The 12984-nt window shown below is 42.3% G+C and overlaps 1 protein-coding gene across 3 annotated transcripts in view; it reads left to right on the forward strand.

Moving 5' to 3' along the window:
- The first annotated feature begins 660 nt into the window (after nucleotides 1–660).
- Proser2 (proline and serine rich 2) overlaps nucleotides 661–12984 on the forward strand; it is a 31276-nt gene continuing 18952 nt past the window's right edge. The window contains exon 1 of one of the 3 annotated variants that reach the window (XM_027944880.3): nucleotides 661–750. The gene's annotated coding sequence lies outside the window, so the exon portion shown is untranslated. Of the gene's footprint in view, nucleotides 751–1096; nucleotides 1188–12984 lie in introns of those variants that run through there. The other 2 variants (XM_027944884.3, XM_034636635.2) reach the window with 2 other exon arrangements.

Below are 12984 nucleotides of genomic sequence, written 5' to 3' on the forward strand. Positions count from 1 at the left end.
ACCTCAATAAAAATACAACAATTACAAAAGAGCTATAAGAAAGAATGTTGAATGTTTGCAACAAAAAGAAATGACAGATATTTTAAAGAGATTTACGTATGCTTAGCCTGATCTGAACACTACACAATGTACATGTGTCACAACATCACAAGGACACCCCACATATGTGTACAATTTAATGTGTCAATTTAAAAAAAAAAAAAGAAAGAAATGATCTTTTTAAAACCCACAGTTTTAAGACTTAAGTGAAATTATGTATGAATGTTATATATGCCTTTTCCTAGGGTATAAATATTCAATAAATTGTGGTTATTGTTATTAAGTAAAAATAAGTTCTCAAGGCTGCTGATGGGCGGGTGGTTGGGGAGGAAGAAGTTCCTTCTCATTCACAGTTTCAAACACAAATCCGCGTGGATAACTCCAAGATGGGAGTTGGTGACTTTCCCTCTAATTGTCCCCAATTCAAACCTCACTGCTAGAAGGAAGACCCCTGAGAGGCGGCCACAGGGACGGCTACGCACCGGGCCTGTCTCTTTAAATGACGCGGGCGCGCGCAGCCTGTGTCGGGGGACCGGCTTCCCGGCGCGGGAGCGCGCGGCGCGGCGGGGCGGAGACGGGAGCGCGCGCGGCGCGGCGCGGCGACTGGAAGGTTGGCGAGGTGCGCGGGCGTGTTGGCTGGCGGGCTGCGCGGGGCTCGGGGTCGCGGTACGCGTGGGCACCTGCCGTCCCCGCGGAGGGGACTCCCGCCAGGTGAGTGCCACACCTCGGACCCGGGACAGGTTCCGCTCGGCAGGAGGCGCCCGGGCGCGGTGTCCCCTCCCGGGCGCCCGGGATGGCGGGCAGCGAGTGCGGTCGGGGCCGTGCGGGTCTCCTGGGCGGGTCGCTGTCCCCGGGAAGCTGGGCGCGCCTGGGGGGAGTCGTGCGGTTCCCCCGCCCCGGGGCCGCCTGCGGGGCGCGGTGGTCGGTGGCACCTCGTCGCCTTTGCGCGGAGCGTCCCTGGCTGTCCCCAGCCTGCGCAGCCCTCCCCGAGCCTGCGAATGAGGGGCGCCGGCTGCCCCCGGGACCCGGGTCCGCGCGCTGCGGGGCGGCAGCGCGGTGCGACCCGGCGGCGGCGGCCGGAGCCACCTGTTCAGCCGAGTTCCTGCGCGAAACGGTCAGTAGGTTTCCGTCCCCCCGGCCCCCAGCAGGTAACCGAATCACGCGGGAATGTGTAGGATCTGCCCCGGGAACCCGGGCGGGAGGGATTAAGAGAAGAAAATGTGGCTGATGAACAAAAGGCAATAAAATGAACTCCAGCGTGGCCCCAAGGCTGTGAAAGTTTCCCAGTATTGTTTTACCGAGTCTAAATTTAAGCATCCAGCTCCCCCGTCCCCTTAACCGCAGGAACTAACCTCAGAAAACTTTTAACTCTTTGCCCACACCTAGTTGGTGCAAAGCGCAAAACCTGAAGCGAGTAAAGGCAAGTGATTTTGTGTGTCTCCCCCAAGAATAGAACGATGAAGTATTTTGCTGGAGACCTTCGGGAGAAGATTCCTCCGGGCTCCAATTTTAATGGAGAACAAAGCTTTTCAAACTTTATTTCTGAAAGGTAGAAAAAAAACACCAAACCAAGCCTGTGTCATCTTGAGGAAAATGTTCACAGGAGAAACCTTTGTGAAAAATATTTTTTGACTATTTTTTTTTAAGCACTGTATACCTAATGCTCTCATCTGCACTAAAACTTTGCCCTCAAAGTTCCATGTCTGACTGTTACAGATTGTTTTTCTAGGTGGAGGAGGTATTTTCGTTCATGCAGCCAATGTGGAAATATAAACAAATGCTCTATTTACTTGGGATTGGGTGGGAAGGATGGAAGTTGTCTAAAATCTTTCTTGCCAAACTTGACAGTGTGTGTATGGAATCTTGTATATTTTCTTGCACAGACGTAATAGCCATTTTTAAGCGACTGGATATATTTCTTGAACACTTCAAATAAGCTTCTCTTTGAAAGTTTTGGATGCTGGTGATTTAAAAAGAACACCTTTTCTTCATTATTACACATCAGAAATTTAAAGAGTGACAAATGAGAGGAAGCTAGAAAGAGGAGTAATGCTTTTAAGAAATTCTGAATGTGTGTGACTTGGCAGTTCCTTTGTTGCAGAAAGTGTTTATTTGCCTGTTTAAGTGGGGGGTTGCATGTTCATTAATCTATTCCCACTCTGCTGAGCCCTGTCATTGGACATAAAAACATTTCTAGATAACAGATCAAGTTAAGTCTTCTGAAGAGACACCTGGCCCTGGTTCCAAAGTTCTCAGACACCTAAGGAGCCTATAGCTGGCACCCTGTGTTCATTCTGAAGATCAGCTCAGATAACTACAGGAGGTGGAGTGGGGCCTTGGAGCCTGAGGGGGTAGAAGTGAAAGGCTTGGGTGGGGTAGAGCTAAGCACAGGGAATCCTCTGGGGAAAAAAAAAAAGTTCAAGTGCCTCTTATCTGTGTTGTTGTGGGACAGCCGCCAGTGACATAGAGGCCGTCCTGTAGGTGCCAGGGGAATCCTAGGAGCATCCAGAACTTGAGCTCTTTGCTTTGATGGTGAAGGGCAGGGTTTTGTTGCAGTTTCCATTGCCCTTTCTGGTGGCTTCCTCTCTGCCCATGTGCCTTAGGAGGACAGGCTTGGCTCTGTCCTTGATAGACAGCCGCATTCCCCTCTGAACTGCAGGAAAGCCTGGGGTCACAATGAGACTGCCCCTGTGCCTGTGGTGTCAATATAGTGGCATCGCTGATAATAGCCTGTCTGTGAAGCTGTATCTGTCACTAATGCCTGCATCCCCCTTCTAAAGTTACAACATTAATCTTGAAATTTAAGAGTATTTTAAGAAATTCTGTGCGGTCAGGATGGGTGGCAGAGAAATGTGCAGGCCATAACATCCTGCCTTATTTGAAAGGGATCTGTTAGCTGTGCACAAATGCAGATCTTCATACTAGATATTCCCAAGGCCTCTTGCCACTGTGAAGACTTGATTCTCATTCTTATTGTAATAAAAGATATAACATCGGATTTGCCATTTTAAAGTGCACAGAGCGGTGTCAGTAAGTACATTTGCAGTGTTATGCAGTCATCACACCTGTCTAGTTCCAGCACTTTTTCATCACCTGGGAAGGAAATGCATATGCATTAAAGCAGTCACTCCCCATTCCCTCACTGCCCCAGCCCCTGGCAACCACTAATTTGCTTTCTGCTTCTGTGAATTTGCCAGTTCTGGACACATATATAAATGGAATCTTAAAATCTGTGGCCTTGCCTCTCTGATTTCTTCATTTGGGGTGCTGTTGGCAGGATTCATCCCTGATGTAGCACATATCAGTTCTTGGTTCCTTTTTACGGTTGCATCTTTTTACACTGTATGTATCTGTAGCATTTTGTTTATTCATCAGTTGATGGACATTGGGTTGTTTCCACCCTTCGCTACTGTGAGCAGTACTGCTGTCAACAGTCCTGTGCACATTTTCATTGTAACACCTCTTTTTGGTCTTTCGGGTCTATTCCTGAGTCGAAGTCCTGGGTCAGACATCATTGTGCCTAACTTGTTGAGGAACTGCCGAGCTCTCAGGGCAGCTTTTAACCGCTTTATCTTTCCCCCAGCAGTGAAGGAGGTTCCAGTTTCTCCACATCCTCCTCATGGACACTCATTACTTTCTGTTTGTTGCTGTTTTAATTCTGGCCATCCTAGTGGGCGTGCAGAGGACTCTTGTTGTGCTTTGGATTTGCCTTTCCCTGATAATTAATAACCCTCTGCATCATTTCTCAAGCCTGTTGGCCTTTTGCAGTTGACCCCATCCTCACCTGCAGGTTGCTTTCCTCAGTGTCATGTACCTGTGGTCATCCACGGTCTGAAAATGTTACTGTGATGCCACAAGGAACAGATATTTTGAAAGAGAAGCACATTCACATAGCTTTTGTTATATTTTTATAATTGTTCTGTTTTATTAGTTATTGCTAATCTCTTACTATGCCTAATTTATAAATCTAACATGCTATAATTAGTATTACGTATGTGTGGGGGAAAATACTGTATGTGAGGTTTGGTGCAATCCACGGTTTAATACATCTGCTGGATCTTGGGAGGAATCCCTGCAAATAAGGGGAGAGACTACTGTATGCCTCTTCTTTAGGAAAGTGTCTTAAGGACTTGATTCTCTTTTGTGTTTGATTTCACATCACCAAAATCTCGCATGTGAGTAAATGTAGGGTCTGGTCAGTAGATTATGTTCTTTCTCAGCCCTTTGTTATTTTGTGGGGTTTTCTGCTTTCTCCTTCAGGCTGCTTAAGTATTTTGAAATATTTTAATATTCTGCTTATTTTAGTTATCTAGAGGCCTGGGTATTCATTTTATTCAGCAATATTCATAAACTATTTGACTACCTACAATGTGTTAAGCCCTGAGGTGGTAGTTGGGTGTACAAATAGATTACTTTTTTATTTTAAAAAATTGACATGTTGTCAATAAAAAAAATTTTTTTTTTAACTGACAGATTAATGGAGCATAGGAAAAAAGAACTATGTTCCACTGGAAATGAGGGGATCCACTTCAGGTTTTATCATCAGATAACTGTGTGACCTTAGAGTTCACCACTTGGTCCTTCTGGAACTTGGTTTCCTGGTCTATAAAATTTGGAGTAGGACTGAAAGACTCTCAGTCTTTTATCAGACCTTGAAACTGGAGATGCTTTTTTTTTTTTTTTTTTTTTTTTTGGTACCGGGGATTGAACTCAAGGGCACTGGACAACTGAGTCACATCCTATTTTGTATTTTATTTAGAGACAGAGTCTTACTGAGTTGCTTAGTGCCTTGCTTTTGCCTAGTCTGGCTTTGAACTTTCGATCTTCCTGCCTCAGCCTCCCAAGCCACTGGAAACTGGAGATTCTAAATTAGTGATTCAGTCAGTTGCAGTGGCTCACACGTATAATCTCAGCAGCTCAGGAGGCTGAGTGAGGCAGGAGGATCAGTAGTTTGAGGCCAGCCTGGACAACGTAGGGAAAGATTCAGAGGGCTTGAAGAGTATGGTGACAGTTTATGTTCCTGTCATGCTAGGCACAACTGGAGATAGAGAGGGGAATAAGACACGGGCTTGTCTACCCTCAGGAAGCTTGTGATCTGATTGAGGAGGTAAGATATGAATTGGTAACAAAGAGGCCCAGGCTTTTTGGAACAGAGAGGAGAGATGTGGGAACAACTCCTGCAGACGGTGACATTAGAGCAGGGCCAACAGGGAGGATAGTGGGAAACAAGGCTAACAGGTAAGGCTGTGACTTTGATTATCCTGCTGAGAGTTTAGCCTCTGCTTTGGGGCACCAGCCACTGACGGCTCAGGAGTAGGGCTGAGATAGCCACATTGTCTTCTGGCTTCCCTGTGAAGCAGACTTTTGCACACTGAGAAAATAAGTTGTACAGAATGTTCAGGAGCGAGGAAGAGAGGATGGAAATATGAAGACATGAAGATGAGATGCTACCAACAAAAGAAGACACCTGAGGACCTCAAATGACAAATAGAATTCTTGGAGCAGAAAAAGCTTTGTGGGACTCACTGAATCATCCTAAAGGCTTCGTCCCTATTCCCTCATATGATGAAGATAACTGATTCTAGATAACAGTGAAGCTGTTGGTGAGCTCCTGCTAGTGCAGGCAACTCCTCTGTATAATCAGATGTCTTTAAAATATATGTAAAGTGAATATGCTTAGGTTAATTTCTTTTTTTCTGTTTGACTCTTATTTTGATTTTCCCCCCGCACTTAGTACTAAGGATCTAACCAGGGGTGCTTCATCACTGAGCTAAATCCCCAGCCCTTTTTATTTTTTTATTTTGAGACAGGGTCTCACTCAGTTGCCAAAAGTCTAACTAAGTGGCTGAGGCTGTCCTCAGAACTGGTGATCCCTCCTCAGTCTCCTAAGCCACTGGGATTACAGGTGTGCACCACTGTACTCCACCTCCTAACTTGATTTTGGAGATGCTTTCTGTGCAAAAACTTGTTAGTATCAACATATAATAAAGCACACCAAAATTTCAAGGAACACTTGACTTTTTTACCATGTTAATTATCAATTCATTTCCAAAAATATTAACCATAGAAAACTGTATATATTCAGCTACACTTAACCTACTCAAAAGACAATTATTTCTCAACCATTGAAAGAATTTAATCAGCAAATTTGAAAATCATAGAAAAACAAGATATGTTTAAACCCTGTGTTTCTTAACTAAGGCTCATCTCATTGGGATTTTGTTTTTATTTTCCAAGGTTACAACCCTTACTGATCAGCAGCCCACTGACCTTCATTAATTGAGTAATAGCAAACTCTCTCTTTTTTTTTTTTTTTCAAATTAACTCAAGTTATTTTACTAGAAGCAGTACCTCTGCAAAACATTTAACAGGCAACACTTATAAAAATTAAAGGAAAATACAAAAATAAATTAACAGAGCAAAAAAAAAAATTCAATTTGTGTAATAGCTATGAACCAAGAAAATTATTCTTATATTCTTAAACCTTTACCTAGTTATGTATTACATTCCCTGTTTATTTGAACACAGTACCTTTATTTTATTTGTTTATTTTTATGTGGTGCCTGGAACGAACCCAGTGCCTCATGCATGCTAGGCAAGCGCTCTACCACTGAGCCACCACCCCAGCCCCTCCCCTGTTTATTTGGAATCACAGTAATCTTTACAACAAAAAGCCATCTTTTGAACACAACTTTAAGTGAGCTGGAGTCTAGCCTGTTTTGGAGCCATTCTAACATGGAGTAAGGTGAGAGGCAGAGCCTTAGCTCAGGTAAGGTAGGGCTTTGACAAATAGCACAATATAACATTACACCTGAAACATGCATCAAGCAAAGGCTTTTAACTTTCTTTTTGTGGAAAAAGTGGCAAAATGCTTCCATGTTTTGCAGTGTCACCTTTAAACAGATCAGATTCTCTCAAACTCTGCTCTTGAATTATGGAAAGGTGCTCTGTTTTCCCCCAAAGAGCTTGAGAGGCAATTCTTCAACTCTGAAAATACTAACATCTTGTCTATTAATTAAAATCATCTAGTTTTTTTAAACAAACATTTGCTTAGCCCCATCAAAAATGCTGAGAATTATTTGTCACATCCTCTTCTATGAAAAAATGGGATCTGTTCCTGGGCCCCAAGGCCTGGATCTGAAGTGATTTGAGGAATTTGTTGCTGGGTTCCCAGGTATAGAAAAGGCTGGGAGGAGAAGCCCCTTTTGTACATCCCCAGGTAAAACCTCATTCCCTTCCCTTTGCTCACTTTTGGGTGAGCAGAGGTTTTGAAAGTCTATGCCAGTGAACTGACCCAGCAGGAGGTCCTGGTGAGCTTAGCTTCCCTGGGTTTGGATTTAGGTTTGTTCAGTTGGAGATAAGATATGTAAATTAGATCACCCTTGCAGCCTAACCAGGTGTTACAAAATACCAGAAATGAACATGAACTAAAGTCAGCTTTATATTCATTGTGAGGATGAGTGAAAAATTCAGAAAAGAATTTTAAGCTCCTCAGGAAACAAAGACATTGTAAAACAATAAGGTATAATTATTACTTCCACATAAGTAGTACTACCTTTTATTTCACCAGTGGGTGCTCAGTGATATTTGCTAAATGAATAAAGAGAAAGTCAGGTGGGGTAGTCCCCATCTGTAATCCCAGGAGGCTGAGGCAGGAGGATTGCAAGTTTGAGGCCACCCTCAGCAACTTGGCAAGGCCCTAAGCAACTTAGTGAGACCCTGTCTCAAAATAAAAAGGGCTGGAGATGTGGCTCAGAAGCACCCTTGGGTTCAATCCCTGGTACCAGTGGGGAGTGGTGAGGGGGCAAAGAGGGAAAGCATACAAAGTCATTCCCAAAAGAAGAATAACTTAAAATGGAGTTTTCTTCTACTTTTTTTTAATTTGCTGGAGAATCTACAAATATATTAGGCATATTACATGTCAGTTTTCTTAAAAAAAAAAAAAAAAAAATGAGCCAAAAGTAAAAATTTGCAGTGTCTGTCTTTGCAGAGTTTTCATTGGATAGAAGTTTTGCTTTTGCTGATACTTTCCCACCTGTATTTTGCTTTTGCTGATACTTTCCTAGTCCGTTACTTTTTGTTAGTGGGAAGCAATCAGACTTCCAGTCAAGGTTACCTTCAGGTCAGGTTTCCTTTAGGAAAATCTGATGGATGTTCTGCTCTTATTTATTCAGTGATGGTAAACTGGTAATAGGAAACTCTTTCCCTCAGGGACTGTTAATCCCGCCTACCTAGGTGAGGCTACCTGGGGAACTTGTTTGCTTAAATGTAAGCAAATCAATCACTTTCATGTGGCCTGTGGGCTTAAGTAAATTCTTTCCTATTAATACTTGAAACAATTCACAATACAGATAGTTTGAAGTCATCCTTATCTTTCTGCATTGCTCAGAAAGAGCTTTTCAAAAAAAATTAAAGCATGGTCATGCTTCAGAGAGGTAAAATTACTAACCTTTTAACAATTTTAATTGTACCTAATACCCTTGAGTAGCAGTTAGAGTTTAAGGTACTAAGTTCTTTTATCAGACGTTTCATGGGCTGGGGTTGTGAGTGCATGTGAGGACCTGGGTTCAGTCCCTGTGACAGAGAACCAGGAATAAGCAAAATCCCATGGAAAGGGTGCAGAATCACTACCCATCACCGTGTACAACTCCAAGAGCAGCCAGTACAGGGGCACATCCTCATAAGCCCAGCACTCAGGAAGCTGAGGCAGGAGGATTGTAGATTGCAGGCCAGCCTGGGGAGCTTAGCAAGACCCTCTCTCAAAATACAAACTAGACAGGCTCAGTGGTAGAGTGCCCTGGGTTCAATCCCCAGTACCAACAAAATTAAATAAATAAGGAACAAAACTAGCTCCTCCCTCGGAGCCCTCCAACAACTAGCTTCTACTTGAGCAGGTGTCCTTTGGTATTCAGTGCTGGGATGCAGTCCTCCTTTGCTTGGTGAGGATTTTGGGAAACACTTTTTTCTTTCCATTTTTTTTTTTAATTGAGAAATAGCCCAAACTAATTTAATTGAGAAATAGCCCAAACTAGCCCTTTTTTATATTTTTATTTAGAGACAGGGTCTTGCTGAGTTGCTTAAGGCCTTGTTGAGTTGCTGAGGCTGGCTTTGAACTTGTGATCCTCCTGCCTCAGCCTCCTGAGCCGCTGGTATTACAGGTCTCCCAGGCTGGAGACCCATTTTTGAGGTTCATTTTGGTCACGGATTACACCTACAGATACACATTCATTTTGATGTTTATTGCATGTTAATATTGTGAGGTGCTACTGGTTTAGTGTGTTTGGTGTACTTACTGATGCCACTGATGTACTTACATGATACATCATCATGAATCTAAGAGTCTCCTCTCTTGCTGTGTTTTCTTTCTTTTAACATTTATTTTTTAGTTGTAGTTGGACACAATACCTTTATTTCACTTAGTTATTTTTTACTTACGTGGTGCTGGGGATTGAACCCAGCACCACGGGTCTCCCATGTGCAAGGTGAGCACTCTACTGCTGAGCTACAGCCCTCTTGCTGTGTTTTCAGAGTCATTTTCCTTGTGCTTCCTGTTTGCCCTGGACTGAAATCTATGAGATTAATTTCTCCTAAATTTGAGGGATTTGGTCTGTAAATATGATAGAGGGACAGAAAGGATGGTTCCACAGCAATGTTAACATGTTTAAAACTACTCCTAAGTATAGTAGTTTTGATTTTAGGTCAATGATATGTTTTTAGCATGCTCTAATTTTTTTGTTTTCTCCCCTGGTCCTGGGGATTGAACTCGGGGCCTTGAACATGCTAGGCAAGTGCTCTGCCTCTGAACTATACCCACAGCCCCTTATATTTTTCTGTTTATTTATTTATTTTGCAGTACTGGGGATGGATTGAACTCAGGGGCAATTTGCCACTGAGGTACATCCCCAGCCTTTTGTATTTGAGACACAGTCTCACTAAATTGCCCAGGCTGGCCTCCCATTTTTTTAAAAACAAAATTATCTTTGAGTTTTAAAATGTGGGTTTGGGATAGGTAATGGATATTAAGTCTATTTTTTTGTGATAAATGTTATCCATAATGTTTTGGACATCTATCTAGATATCTATAGATAGATATGTAATGTGTATATATGAACTGTACCTATAAGAGGTCTATAATCTAATTGAAGAAAATAAGAATAACATGCAGAAACTTAATGTGACTGTTGGTATCAGAGTGACAAGATGGCGTCTTACAGTCAACACGGGGTGGGATGTGAACAGCAAGTGCCAGAGGAGTTAGGCGGAGACATGAGTAGCATCAGGAAGGGAGGTTGGACAGGTTTGGTTGTGGGATTTTGTTTTTTGTTTTCTTTCTTAGTGAGGCTGGGGAGGCTGGTGGAGAGAGCAGGGGAGGCAGTGGTGGGGCCTGAGGGTGGAGCAGCATGTGGAGGGCCCTGGCTGGATGGAAGCCTTCATGTAGCCGAAGGCGGGTGGAGGGGCCAAGGTTAGGCCAGAGTGTAGAGACACACTGGAGAGGCTTATGTTCTCAAACTCCTTTGACAGAATAGATGAGGAAAATAACAACTCCCAACTTGAGTATCATCAAGAATTTCAGAAAGCCTGCTTTAGTACTTGGCAATTTGTTGGTGAATGTTGTATTGTTTTATTTTATTTTGGGGGGATGCTGGGGATTGAACTCAGGGGCACTCACCCTCCAAGCCACATCCCCAGCCCTGTTTTGTACTTTATTTACAGAGAGGGTCTCACTGAGTTGCTTAGTGCCTCACTTTTGCTGAGGCTGGCTTTGAACTCAAGATCCTCCTGCCTCAGCCTCCGGAGCTGCTGTGATTACAGGCCTGCGCCATGGCACCTGGCTATTTTTAACACAATTTTTTTTTTTTTTTTTTTTTTTTGTGGTGCTGGAGATTGAACCTAGGGCTTTGTGCATGCGAGGCAAGCACTCTACCAACTGAGCTGTATCCCAGCCCTTAACACAGTGTTGAGAGTAGAAATACTTAGAATAAAGTGAACTGCATACCATACCAGCACCAGCACCTGCTTCCACCTCTCTGTTAGGACAGCACGGCACATTCCTCTGCGCAGCTTTGGTGTGACGAGGGACAGGTGATACAGATGCCCGACTCTGTGTGTAAAATTGGAGATGGAGCTGAAAATTACATGCAGCGCTGTCATGTAATTTTGTGATAACTAAAGTAGAATCCTGCTCTTACAGAAGTAAGGGAAAAAATAGTTAATTTAGTCTAAAGAATTTTTTAAGCCGCAATTAAGTTGAATAGCAGAAAAAACAGTTCTCAGTTTCCTTTTAACTTATGAGTTGATTAGATTCCTAGCTTTGTTTTCTAGTAAGCTTCTTATCATAAAATTATTTTTTGCTAACACACTATTTACGTACAAATAGAAATTTGCACAAACCATGTGGAAACTATAAAAGTAGGACTTCCATCTTTGAGTAAGATCAGAGCAGAGCGCCTGCCATGGCCGAGAAGGCCCAGCCACATGTTCACGTGAGCAGATGTGGTCAGGAGCCGGGAGCAGCAAGGCCCACAGTGGCCGTTTGTGTTCGCCGGCTTTCTTTTCACCCACTGCTGGACCGGAGCAGAAGCCCACTCATGGTAATGAGCTCCGTGATTTACAGACGATCCCTCTGTGAGGCTATTTCATTTTTAATGCTCTTGAAGGTCAAGAAAAACATATCTTTAAAAAAAAAAGTAGTTTGGCTACAAAACCATCATGAGATTTTTCACAGTGTAGCTTTAAAGATCATTTCTTTGCTACCATTGTTTTTCTAGATTTTGGAACAAATCTCAACATTTCTGTGAATGGAGGTGGTAGAGAATGAGATTATCAAAGTGTAGGACCTCGGTGTTCAATCTCTGCCCCGGCCTGGAGATGTTCAGGGTGACCCCACCCAGGTCTGTAGATGTTCTTCTACATGTTTAATTTCAGGGTCTTTGTTTTCTTGTCTTTTCTATTGTCTCCCCAACACACACACACACACAACTTATGTTAGATGCTTGATTCTTTAAGTTTCAGCCTCCTTTTCTAAGTTTTGATATGTAGCATTTCGATTATTATTTAGTTCTAAATAGTTACTAATTTCTAATATCATTTCTGAGAGTTATTTAGAAGTATAAGTTCCTAATGGCTACACCCATGGATTCTTCTGGTTGTCTTTAGTAATTGGTAATTTAATTGCATTGTACTAAGAGAATATTTTTAATATCAGTCTTCTGAAATTTTCTGAGACTTGCTTTGTGGCCCTATCATCAGTTTTCGTAAGTATTCTTTGTGAACTTGAAGGAATGTATGTTATTGTGAAGCTGTTGCAGGTGGTGTATTGTAAATGTTGATTAGGTCAAACTTAACAGTTACTCGAATCTTGTCTATTCTTTGCTAGATCTGTCAATTGACAGATGTGCTAAAATCTCCCTACATTGGTGGGTTTGTTCATTGATGTTGTCTGGCTGGTCATGAGGTAAATGTAAGTTAAATTAAAACTTTTTATTTTTAACCATTTTCAGGTTAACCCTCTTTATTTCTAGTAATTTACCTTTTACTTAATATCTTTTATCTGACATTGCTGTAATGATTTCATCTTTCCTTTTGATTATCATTTGCTGAAAAATCCTATTATATCCTCTTGACTTCTCTCATTCTGTATCCTTCCTTGTCTGATGTAAACAGCATCCAGCAGCATTTTTCATTTTAAGAATAATCCATTGTGACATTTTTAATGGATCATTTCTCACTAAATTATTATATTATGCAAATATTTAGGGTTGTTTTTAGTCATAATTTGTGCTTTTCATTTGTTGTGTTTTGTTCTTTTCCCCTAGCTGACTCTTGGAATAATTTTCTTTTTTTTTTTCTTTCAAAAAAAAGGTTTTTTTAGTTGTAGATGGACACAATACTCTCTGTTTTATTTATTTATTATTACGTGGTGCTGAGGATCAAACCCAGTGCCTC

Source organism: Marmota flaviventris, chromosome 12, assembly GCF_047511675.1.
Source record: "Marmota flaviventris isolate mMarFla1 chromosome 12, mMarFla1.hap1, whole genome shotgun sequence".
NCBI classification, from domain to species: domain Eukaryota; kingdom Metazoa; phylum Chordata; class Mammalia; order Rodentia; family Sciuridae; genus Marmota; species Marmota flaviventris.